At 36.2% G+C, this 13,110-nt stretch overlaps 1 long non-coding RNA gene across 1 annotated transcript in view; it reads right to left on the reverse strand.

The window, feature by feature from the left end:
* Positions 1 to 324: 324 nt before the first annotated feature.
* The window catches only part of LOC145674522 (uncharacterized), a 71,933-nt gene continuing 59,147 nt past the window's right edge, over positions 325 to 13,110 (reverse strand). Inside the window, exons 3-4 of the long non-coding RNA XR_014128963.1 lie at positions 6,946 to 7,179; positions 325 to 392 (exon numbers count right to left, since the gene is read on the reverse strand). This is a non-coding gene — a long non-coding RNA (uncharacterized LOC145674522). The remainder of the gene's footprint in view (positions 393 to 6,945; positions 7,180 to 13,110) is intronic.

The following is a 13,110-nucleotide window of genomic DNA, read 5'->3' on the forward strand; positions in this document are numbered from 1 at the left end:
AGGTAGGGAGGGTAGACATAACAAAGCCATACAACAAAAAAGCTCTTGCGCCGGATCTTAGGGTATGGATTCGATGAATTTTGTTACACAGAACCCAAATTTCGAAACCCTCGGACGATAGACCATGTCAATTTTGTTTTATGGACGGAAAATGTATGTGGCTGTGTAGTTTATGATTAACATAAGCTAGAACTAAGTGCTCTTGTTTCAAAATAAAACATTCAAAAACTGTTTTCTTTTTAAGTACTTTTATTTGTTGATTTTTCAAATACAATAATAATATAAATATAAATAATAGTTACAAACAAATCATATAAACATTTGTGAGCACAATAATCGTATCAACAAAAGGGAGAAAGCGTCATTTGGTGCATTTTGTTCGTTCCCTTGTCCTGAAAAAAAATAAATAAATAAAAATCAGGATTAAATAAGTCCAAGATAGTAAGATTCGCAATAATTAAAAAAAAAACAGTGGAATATGAGAGCTTCAAAAACAAAATCTGGAGCACACGCAAATATATTTTGTAAAACTATTTAAAAATTACCAATGTGAATGTCTATTAAGAGCCGATGGCCTTATGCAGAGTCGTAATGACGCGTGATTAGTGCCATACTAAAGAGTTCGACTAACATATGTTTCCTGCAGGTAGTCAAGCTTTTAGCATGATGTTAATCATACGTCAAAACGACTCTGCATAAGGCGGGATATGTCTATCTTACAAGGCTGGTTTTCGGCCAAATTTAGTTAAAAAGTTTAAAGATTGGTTAGGTTTTATAATTTCGGAATACCTTGTAGGAGACACAATAGGGTTTTACCCAGCCTATACAGTTACTTTCATCTTTCTCATTCTTTAACCCTCGGACTACCAACGGGGCTACTTTGTGTCCACCCCAATATATATATATACTAGCAGCGTTCACCCCGCTTCGCTGCGGTCACCCCGGAACGCAATAAACTTTGTTACTTAGATAATTTTTACTTTTTCGCTTTCAAGTGATATGATAAAAACCATAGAAGATTGCACTAATGTTAACATTATATCGCCTGTCATTTATGTTAACCCGCCCCGCTTCGCTGCGGTCACCCCAACCCGCCCCGCTTCGCTGCGGTCATCCCGGAACGCAATAAACTTTGTTACTTAGATAATTTTTACTTTTTCGCTTTCAAGTGATTTATAGCGCCTGTCAGTTATGTTAACCCGCCGATTCACAGGGTCATGCGGGTTGCATATAAATACGTTTATTTTTATACCTATGATGAACTAATAACAAAGGATTTGTACGTATGGACACCTGAATGGTCAATTATCTCAAGACACTGGTAATTGAAAATTAAAGTGATATGATAAAAACCATCTAGGGTCCACATCCTAACAACCCCCCAAAAATGAAAGAAATCGGTTCAGCCGTATTAGCGTGATGAGCGCACAAAGGATTTTTTGTACGTATTAACACCTGATTGGTCAATTATCTCAAGACACTGGTAATTGAAAATTAAAGTGATATGATAAAAACCATCTAGGGTCCAAATCCTAACAACCCCCCAAAAATGAAAGAAATCGGTTCAGCCGTATTAGCGTGATGAGCGGACAAAGGATTTTGTGCGTTCTCTTTTATATATATAGATGTAATTGCTCTTCTAATTGTTTCTTTAAAATTGTAAGAAAATATTGCTCAACATGTTTAGCTAAAGCGTATAATTTACGGTCGTTCAAATTGAACGTATGTGTCTCATAAAATTTGCTATTTTAAGTTGGTGGGCACACAGTACCCCCTCCCCTCCGCGTTGGTGGGAGATGTTACTAACATTTAGAACTGCACTCCCAGATGGCTGCATAATAAATAGCTAATAATCTCATCCTGAGTACTGTTCACTTTAGTCTCTGTATATATTTGTGATAGTTTCTGATTTGTTTCTTTTGCGAGATATATTTAATCTTAACAGGTGGGCACAGAATGACCCCCTTGGTAGTTCGCTTTACAAAAAAAAAAAAAAAAAATACCTAAGTAGTGAGAGGGTTAAGTCAAGTAAAACACAAGGACCACGTGGTAGAGCAGATGAACCAAAGTAGATAGGCTTAAGTGAAACGAAGTATGCAAACTTTACCTAAGTTCGTTGAATTGATCTGCTGTGAACCAAAATATCCTATACGGCCTAGTTTAATAATTTATAGTATTGTCATATTCTTTTTTCCACTATTCCTAATGTTTTCACTTTAGATTTTCCGTCGATCCAACTAATTTTCTCCATTCATTTCCACTCAAATATTTTGGAAGATTATAGTCATTTTACGCATTTGAGAAGTGTTCATATTTCTGATTCTTAAAGTGCAATACTTCATGAAACATCTAAAGAGATTTATCCTTACATCTCTATTTAAAAAGGTGCAAAGAATATATTTTTTTCTTAAAGGTTTATTTGTCATTTTCATCCTCTCTTTTAAGTATATATATTTCGTAGTAACTTACTAACTCTCTAGCCTATCGAGCCCGGACTTTCGATGGCCTATCGAGCCCGCATCCACAAAAGTTATCCATTGACTTACGTCCTTAGCCAACTGGATCCAGTTTCTACTTTGTATTCCTATTTCTGCGAGATCCATCTTAACATTGTCCTCCCGTCTGCGACTAGGTCTTCATAATGGTCTTTTGCCTATTCGATTTTCAGTTAAAACTTTGAAAGCATTTCTGCTTTCTTCCATTCTAGCTACTTGACCTGCTCACCTAAGTCTCGTATATTTATTGATCCTAACAATGTTTGGTAAATGGTATAACTTATGCAATTCTCTTTATAAAGTTTCCTCCATTCCTCTTTCCGATTCACCTTGCGCCCGAATATTCGTCTCAGGATGTTGTTCTCAAATACTTTCAGTTCGTGTTCTTCTCTCAGAGTAAGCGACCATATTTTGCAACCATACAAGACAATAGCCATGGTTATCGTTTTATATATTTTGAGCTTCATATTTCTCGACAGAATTTGCAACGACAAGAGATTTTGAACTGGATGATAACACGAATTTCCTGATATGACTCGACATTTAATTTATTCGTGGATATAGTTTTGCTGTGCTTGTCGAAAGTATTATTCGATATTTTCACGCATCCATAATTTGCAGTATTACGATCTCAGCGAACTTCCATGTATTTAGTTTTTTCTACACTCACTCTACTCTACAAACACATGTCCCTGCAAGCGTTTAATATGATCTCTGCATTTCTCACTATTGTTCTCCTATCATCCCCTATAATATTTATATCTCAGAATACGCCATAACTTGCTTAATACCATTCAGTTCTAGGTCCTGGTCCTATTATTTCGTACTTCATGTTTTCATGTGGGTAATACTTCGTACTACCCATACAGCGCAAACTACACACCTATTTTGCTTTATCTCTTTCTATTATTGTTGTTCATATAGACAACTTTTGCCAACCACAATTGCTACTGTTTCTTAACGTCCATTTTCATGCCATATTTTTGACTGTTTTTCCTCAAATCACGTTAATTTTTGAACGCCAAAAATTATCCATCACGACTCGCATATTTGAATCGAAGCCACGAACCTTCGCAGCAGAGTACAGCGCTGTTGCTATGTTCCACATATTATTTGATCCTTTTTAGTAGAGGAATTAGGGTTACGTTGGTCGTCCAGTAAATAAAAGATAGATATAGAAGACAGGAGAATACATAAGACAAAAATGTGTCGGAAAAGCGAATAAACAAAGAAGAAAGTGTGATGAAAGGAAGTAAAGACTGAATGACGAACAAAATAAGGGATTAATGCAAAGGAAGAAACAACAATGCAGTAAAAAGCAAGATTATTCAATAACTAATTCAAGTGATCGATAGAGGGAAAACACATGAATAAAATAGTTAAATCAAGGAAACAAATTCAAATAACAAGAAATGGAGAATTAATTACAAAATGGTCTCCTGCTATTTATTATATCAATTAGCGATGATAATTAGTTGTTTTATTATTATTATTATTATTATTATTAAGCAGTGCCTGGTACAAATGAGTTTTTTTTTTTTAATAATTGTAAGTGTGAGCTTGGAAATGTTTACTTCACTTTTTAGATCTTCCACTGCTCTAAATTTTCTTCTATTTTCCAAATAATCAATCACTTGTGTTCTTCTTCTTCCTATTTCTCGCTTTTCTTCCATATTTCCTTCTATACCCGTATGAAGAAGACAGTTTCTTCGCAAGATGTGTGCAATCCAATTGGCCTTTCTACGAAGGATGCTGGATAAAAGCGTTCTATTCTCTCCTATTCGTTTTAAAACATCTACATTTGTTACTCTTTCTTTCTATTTTATTTTCTCCATCTTCCTATAACACGACATTTCGAAGCTTTCTAAACATTTCTACTCTAACTTTTGTAGTGCCAAGTTTCTGAATCATAAAGTTCAATACTCCATATATAGTTCTTGACCAACTTTTTCCTTAGTCCAATATTAAGGCTATCAGTTAAGAATTATGTTTTATTGTTGAATGCATCTTTGGCTATGATAATCCTCGACCTGACCTCTTTCATGCAGTAAGCATCTCTCGTAAAATAACTTGAAAGATATTTGAAATTATCGACCGCTTTACATGTCAAGAACTGTTTCTTCCCTTCATTTCGTACGTACTGTACCATATGGTGAATGGTCTTGTGTTCCAAGATAACCTTTGTCAATGGTTCATTGTTCCAAGATAACCTCTGTCAATGGTCATGTGTTCCAACATAACCTTTATCAATGGTCATGTATTCCAAGATAACCTTTGTCAATGGTCATGTGTTCCAAGACAACCTTTATCAATGGTCATGTGTTCCAAGATAACCTTTGTCAATGGTCATGAGTTCCAAAATAATCTTTCAGAGATAAAGCGGGGATGGGATGCCATTTTCCCGGGGTTTCTACCTTAGTAGTTTTAATTAATGCCTGCGGACAAATGACGGGACAAACGCGAGCAAAGTGTGCACGATTAGGATTAGAAATTAGATTTCTGGGCTTAGGATATGTATGGCCTTGTTAGACTGTCATGTATGATTGATGACGTTTCTCGGCGATCACACTATCCGAGGAAAGGAAGGAAGAAATGATTGGGGAAGGAAGGAAGCGTCCTGGAACAATTGTTAGGTACCATCAAGGTATTTTCCTGGTGTGAATGAGGAAAACCCAGGAAAACCTCACTCAGGAAGCCTGAGAAATAGCTTTCACAGTTTCTCGACCGAATGTTCCCACCGGGAATCGAATCAGGGACTGTTATGAATTGTGCATGAGGGACAATTTAAGAGGTTTCAGCTTATTTTGCACCCATCTAAGACAGCAAGCGCATGAGCTCCATTGTTCCACTCAAATTCACACAAACAGAAAGGTTTTAGTAATTACTCAGAATTTCTTTATCTTACAAATGTATCGATATTTCACTGCCAATCTCAACTCTCTTCAATTTGGTGCTTGTCTCTTTGACCGGCCGAAGGCTTTCATTTTACGCAGTAGATCTTTGAACAAACACTAATTAGATAATACCCCTTACAACTGTAGTAATTTTATTTAATATTTCTATCGTATATAAATTTCATTTATCAGATTATTAACAAGACCAGGTAGGCAGGTGATACGATTATTATAGCTAGAACCGAAGAAGGACTACAGGAAATGATTGACAAAATAGTTGACACTGGGAAACTATATGGAATGGAAATTAACATCAAAAAAATCGAAAATCAGAAGAATATCAGGTGAAAACACGCCCTTACGGGTCAGAGTAGAGAACATGAAGAGGTGTATAATTTCAAGTGGAAAGTAATTTGGTGAGAGACACTTACTGTACCAAAGAGATCAGGTAGAGAATTACAGTAGCCAATGAAGCATTCAACAACAAAAGATCACTCTTAACCCTGCATCCCTAGAGAGGGGTAAATATGACCCCAGAGGGATATTTTTTGTTTGGCTCTCCTAGACAGTTGGCAATTCTGACCCGGCCACCCTACTAGCTGTCTGTTGTATTGTCTACTTCAAGGCCAAAAATTAGTTAGTTGTTTACTGCAACATTTTTCGTACACAAAAAATACGTTTAATATAAAGTGAGATCACTGTGACCCCACGCGAGGGTTGTTGATAACTAACACCACGCGAGTGGTGCAGGGTTAACCAGCAGGCTCAATATCGGACTTAGAAGGGTAATGGTTAAGTGCTCTATATGGAGTATTGTACTGTATCTTCAGAGATTTGGACGTTACGGAAGTTAGAGAAGAAAAATTGAGAAATCTTCGAAATATAGTGCTGGAGGAGGAAGAAGAAGATAAAATAGACAGAGAGAATAAACGAAGATGTTTTAAGACAGATAAGTGAGAAGTAGACACTTTTAGTCAGTATCTTTTGTAGGAAGGCCAGTTGCATTGGACACATCTTGCAAAGAAATTGTCTTCTTCATACCACTATAGAAGGAAAGATGGAAGGAAAGCCAGGAATAGGAAGAAGAAGAACACAACTGATCGATGATTTGAAACAGAGAAGAAAATATTGGGAGCGAAAGAGGAAGTGAAGATCGAAAAGACATGGAAGAGACATTTTCAGTTCCTAACCAAAAAAAAAAAATCATTAGTCCCAGGAACTGCCAAAAAGCAGAATACTTAATAATAATAATAATAATAATAATAATAATAATAATAATAATAATAATAATAATAATAATAATAATAATAATAGGCTTGTTAATATTACCGGAGTAACGTAAGAAAACAATACGTCCTAGCATAATGACATTCCAATACAAGTCAACGAAATTTAGCACTGTGAATAAACGTATCTTTGAAATCACAGAAAATGAGAGTAAAAAAAAAAATCAGTTTCAGAAGCAAGGGAAAATAACAGTTAATAGAGCTTAATGAAAGGAACTACAACAGGCTTCTATTGCTGGAACAATAATTGATAAATACTAACTTACTTACGCATTAGTTCCTTGAAATTGCCAGTCGTTCTATTTCGTTCCTCTTATTCATCTATGATGTCCGTGCTTCTTCCCGTGTTTGTGCCCGTGCCCATGTCCGTGTCCATGCCCATGCTCATGCCCATGTCCATGATCAACGTGCTTGTAAATAATATGTTTCTCAGGCACATGAACGTAAACTGTATGTTTATGATGGACTACATGGATATGCTGAGGAACGTGAATAATTATTTTCCTTAGAGTAAAGAAAAAGAACGAAACATTAAATTAATGGAAAAACATGTTTGCGTAGTACAGGATGACCCCCAAACTCCCACATTTTAATGGCTAATAACGCCCCTCTCCCAAAAAAAATGCAGATAGAAATTTGTTTGTTCAAAAATATAAAATAGTATTGAATACCGTTTGTAATATGTGTGAAACTACCTCTTCTTGCAAAATTGATCTTACATTCTCGCTAGGAAGCCCAATAGATACAGCATGTTCCCTGGGAACTGCAAAACATACTGTCTCACACCCTCAATGTTTTCACGCGTACGAGCACTTTTAGGTCGGCTAGATGATTTTTTTTTTTCAACCTGTAGTTTGGAAATTCTCAACTCATTGCTACTTCTGCATCACTGCTGCTTTTGTAAAACATTTTGACTGGTTACGCGAGACGAGCTCCGGACCAAATCACAATGACAACTGGAAACAGCAGGAGTGAGGCGAGCAGAAACGATGACTCCTACTCCTCCATTAAGAGGCCGTATCACTGCGAAATTAAAATACCGCTAATTTTACAGTAATTACATGATATCTTCAAATAGATAAAAGATAATCAAAATGTGGAGCAAGATCGCTTTTGAGAATATTATTTTGCATGAGGTACTGTTGTTACTAATCGCCTAGTAGCTTTTCGTTGGCAGCTATTTAGAAACGCGAAAATAAATGCCGATTTTCTAAATGGCTGGAGATAAAAATGAGATAAGTGACTAGTGATAACGGTATTTCATGTAAAATAATATTGTCTATGGAGCTCTTGTTCCACTTTTTGATTATCTCTTATCTAGTTGAAGATATCACACAATTACTGTAAAATTAGCGGTATTTTAATTTCGCAGTCATAAGGTCTCTTAATAGCGCTACAGCCGATCAAAACGTAAGGGGTTTCATTGGGTATTATTGACAATAATTGTGTTGTCAATTGTTATGTCATTTCCACACACAACAGAAGAAAGTAATTCAAATCAAACTAAAGAAATTGCAAACTGACTTAAATACCAATTTATATATTTTCATAAACAAGTTTCCATCTGCAATGTTTTTTTTTTTTTGTTCGCCTTTCAAAATGAGAGATTTTTGGGGATCACTCTGTATTAAAGTGTCTTAGAAAATATACCTTAAACAATATCAAAGGAATAGCGTTGAACTCGCAAATTTAAAGGCACTACTTTTATAGGAGAATATATATATTCGTATTTTGTTTCACTCCTTTAAACTATATGTAATTGCTTCCTAAGTCAAATTTATTGTTGATAAAGTCTTTAAAAATTGTTACTGCAGAAAGAATAAACTTTGCATTTTTTTTTCTCTTGAGACCACTGTGACAAGTATCAACATTTGCACCTACCCTGAATTTTGAAGTACCTGAATTTGAAATAAAATATTGCCTATCTTTATTATTTACGAGCTATTCTTATTAAATGTTATAATTTTTTGGAATTGTTGACAATCCTAGGGAGTAAGTCAATGTAAACTAAGTATTTGGCAACTCTACATTGAAAGAGAAATATCGAAAGAATTCAGTCAGCGCTTTCTGGACAGAGCGTCGATCATCCGACCCATAATACCATCACCAAGTTTGTATTGCGATTCAAAGAGACTGGTGGCTCAGTGGTAGAGCGTTCACCTCTGGTGCTAGGGGTCTCGGGTTCAAACCCTGCTCCCGCCAAGTGAACTTTGTGGTGGACAAACACCGTGTGCGTGGGTTTTCTCGGGGTTCTCCTGTTTCCTCCCACTTTCTTCATTTCACCATTTCATTCATTACTCATTATCACCGTCTCCTTTAGCCTAACCGGCATAATCGTGGGACGTAAAACTCAAAATTTCATTTCATTTTTTTCATTTCAAAGAGACTGACTAGTTGTATGGTAGACACATTACATACTGAGTGACGATGGACCGTCAATGGCACATCGGTAATGAAACCAGTTCTAGAGGCACGGGGGCTCAGCAGTAGAGCGCTGATCTCTGGTGTGTAGGGTCCCTTGTCCGAACCCCAACTAAGTAAGTTTGTGGTCACAAACATCGTGGGTTTTCTGGGGGGGTACTCATGTTTACTCCCACATTTGTTTTCTGCCAATTCTTCTATCACCATTCTCTTGCCTTAACCATGGTCTCCCCTTAATCTAAAGGATATAATCGTGGGACGTTAAACTGAAATATTTCATTTCATTTTCGTTTTCATAATCGTATTTACTAAAAGTCATCCGAAAGTTTACCACCAATTCGCACTGGAACACATAGGCCAAAGAAGTGTGTGAGACAATTTAAACGTATATTAGTGGACCTCAGTGAGAATGATTTTTTTTTTTTTTTTTTTTTTTGAATAAGCATATTATTAACTGGAGAAAAAGAGGGCTTTAAGTCCTTCGTTCTTTCCTTTCAGTTTTTACGTCCCACGATTATGCCGGCTAGGCTAATGGAAACAGTGATAATGAGAAATGAATGATATGGTGGAATGAAAAAACGGGATAAAACTTATGCACACGGTGTTTGTCCACCACAAGTTCAAGAGTGGGGATCGAACCAGAAACCCATGCACCAGAGGTGAACGCTATACTACTGAGCCACCGCGGCCCCTGTCCTTCATTCTCTTCAGTACTGAATGCCCACTGTGGCTCAGTGGTAGAGCGTTCATCTCTGGTGCATGGGGTCCTTACTTTAACCTCACCTCGCGCCATGTCAGCTTTGTAGTAGATAAACAACGTATGTGGGGGTTTTCTTGGAGCTCTTCCGTTTCCTCCCACTTTCTTTATTCCCGCAGTTTGTTCACTCTCACCATCAGCGTCTCCATTAGCGTAGCTGGCATACTCGCGGGACGTAAACCTTAAAGATTTCATATCATTTTCAGATTTTTTTTTCTTCAGCAACGAAACCAATTTTTAATGTGAATGGTCAGATCATTATTAAAATTATCATTACTGGACTGACTACATCCATAATTTGATAGGTCCAGCAAAATAGTGTAGTAGAAATGACAATAGGGCAATTGCGTATATGCAGATGAACCTTCGTTCATCCTGTCTTCATCGATGAGAACCTCAAAATAGATAGGTGTTATCCTTTACATAAAATAATAATTTCTTTTGCTTGTTTACACCTCTGTCCCTTTTGTAGGACCAAGAAATGTAGATGCTATTTCTTAGCAAAGTGACATTAATGTTATTTTCCATTGATGTAAATCAAACAAGTTGCTCCTAAATATATTTTTTTTTTTAATGGAAAGTAGTATCATACACCAGGAAAATGAACTGTGTACGCAACGTGTATACTATTAACCAAACTCCAATTGAGAGAGTGGATTTTTAACTGATCTTGGAGTCACTCTGCAGTCAAACCTATCATTCGATATTCATGTCAATAGAGTAGTTGGTGAAGCCTCTAGGAATCTTGGCTTTGTGATGAGATTAGGAAGTGATTTTTTTCAACACTAATGTTCTGAAAACATTACACACTGCCTATGTAAGGTCTAAGATGAAATATGCATCGTTAATATGGGGTTCTAATAGTAAGAAATACAGGGTATTTTTTTTTTAATTCACGGATTTCATTTGGGACTAGAATTTCTAACTGAAGTTCGATTTTTATGTGGTTTGTGGCAAATGGTCAAGGAAGACTGGGAGATTTGTGGAACTATGTTTGCTGGTTTAAATTCATCCGGGGTAATATCAGCCACGCCTGGAGAAAAACAGCAAACCTTCACCGGTGTACCTTACAATTGGAATGATATGCAGTGCAATGTAGAAATATGAGTTTTCTTCGTTAAATGACAACCTCGCCAAAGTCGATAAAAACAGGAAACTGACCGTTCTATTGCTAATTGTGCTGTATATTTCAGTGTTAGTGTGTGAGTATGATCTGGAGACAGCAAGTACAGTGTACTCTTTGGAGCAACATGAGTCTATCGTTAAAGGTTTTGGGAGAACGGAATCTGTTATTGTTATGCAAAGGCCATTTATAAACAAATTTGCCGCACGTTCTACCTCAGACAGGAACATAACATGGTCGCTAGTGAATAAATTGGAAGGAACAGATCGCTTCTGAGGGAGACAGGGAAGCATCGGACCCAGCAGGCCGGTGTTGTGGAAGATGTCAATTATCGACCCCTTAGGACACCCAAGAAATCTCTCCGTCATTTGTCGCAAGAAACCGGCTATAGCTATTATGCATATGCTTTATGGGTGTTACCACAAACATTTAATTTGCATTCTCACTAACTTAATTTATGTTCTGCAATTTCGCTTGAAAAATCCAAAACCTCTTGCCAAGTGTAAGGTACACTGGAGAAAATATGCTGTTTTTCTTGAGGCGTGGTCGATATTAACCCAGATGAATTTAAAACACCAAACATAGTCCCATAAATCTCCAATTCTTCTTTGATTATTTGCCACAAACCACACAAAAATCGGACTTCAGTTCGAAATTCTAGACCCAAATCAAATCCGTGAGTCTTTTTTTAATCACCCTGTATATAAACAAAATATAAAATATTCAAAATAAATTTGTGCGCTTTTCAACATATAAAGAAACACCGATATATCCAAAATTTGAGAATTACGAAGATATTCGAAACAAATTTTCATTTACAATCACTTGAAAGCAGGAGAACTCATTTCATTTTTATCTTTCTTACTTAAAATAATTCATGGTGCAATAGATTCAGAATGTTTGTTATCAGAAATCGAAATCCACGTTCCACATAGAACAATGAGACTCCATAATGAAATATTCCATCTCTCAGCGCAAAGAACTAATGCATTGGATGTATTGCCAATAAAAAAAAACTGTTTATTGTGTAATAAGCTGTCATAATGGTACACAGAAATAGACATCTTTAGTTATAAACAAAATTTTCATTCTAAATAAATTAGCAACATAACGTGCTATGTGTGTTGGCGTTTTTTTATTTTTTTATGTTAGCACCTATGTTTTAAGCGCTATTCACTTGCATAATACGTAAGTAAAAATCAAAATCTTTGTTTAAATACAAAATAGTTTCATCTAAACAGAATCACATGTCAAGTATAATCTTCCTGTCTTTCTTGTAAAATCACAAAAGTACTCCGGTGCACTTGGGATGTTCTGCAATTCAGATCTTCAATTAGGCATTGGCCTGTTTTTTTTTTTTTTCGAAATAAATAAATCTCTTAAGAATCGAGTATGTCCACCATCCTGATACTTAACTAAAACTAGAATTACCAAAAGTGCAATTCTGGACAAAACCAGCAAATATGTTACTTTGGTTTCTGTTGAGCTCACACAACATTGTAAAAACTAACACACAAAATAAAAATTCCAACACGCAGTAAGCTTCTCCTTGTTTGAGGTTCTGTTATACTTCACTTAGCACAAGCTTGTTCTATATTGTGCTGGTCAAGTACATAAAAGAAAAAAAAAACAGTAAAAGTAGAGTTATATTTTCAGATGTGGTTTTGAAGACTAAACCATTGTCGAATTATTCATACTTTTTTCTTTCCTTCCTCTTTTCTTTTATTTCTTGTTTTGTGAGAAGAAAAGAAGAAAAAGTGCAATTCCTAGAAAAGAGTTGAGTCTGCTCAACAACATTCTTAACCCATGCCGTAAGTATCGGTGAACCATCGATGAACAACTGGCGACATCTTGCCAAAAATTGGAGGCCCCGCAGCGACGGTCCTAAGTGGCCCTACTTCTGTTTTCAAAATTATACCACCAGCGGCAGAGACACGACGAAAAGAAAATGAACCACAAAATGACTTCCCCAAAATATGTTAAATCGCCTATTTTCTTGATTTCTTTACACTAAAATGAGTCAAAAACACTACAAGAGAAAGTACCCTGAAGTCGGTGGGAACCCCCATACTTATAATTACTAGCCACATGTTTTACCAACCTCGCCGTGGAGGCGCTGAAGAAACTGTTTGTA

The sequence above is a fragment of the Thermobia domestica genome, chromosome 17 (assembly GCF_964235325.1).
Source record: "Thermobia domestica chromosome 17, izTheDome1.hap1.1, whole genome shotgun sequence".
In the NCBI taxonomy this organism is placed as follows: Eukaryota; Metazoa; Arthropoda; class Insecta; order Zygentoma; family Lepismatidae; genus Thermobia; species Thermobia domestica.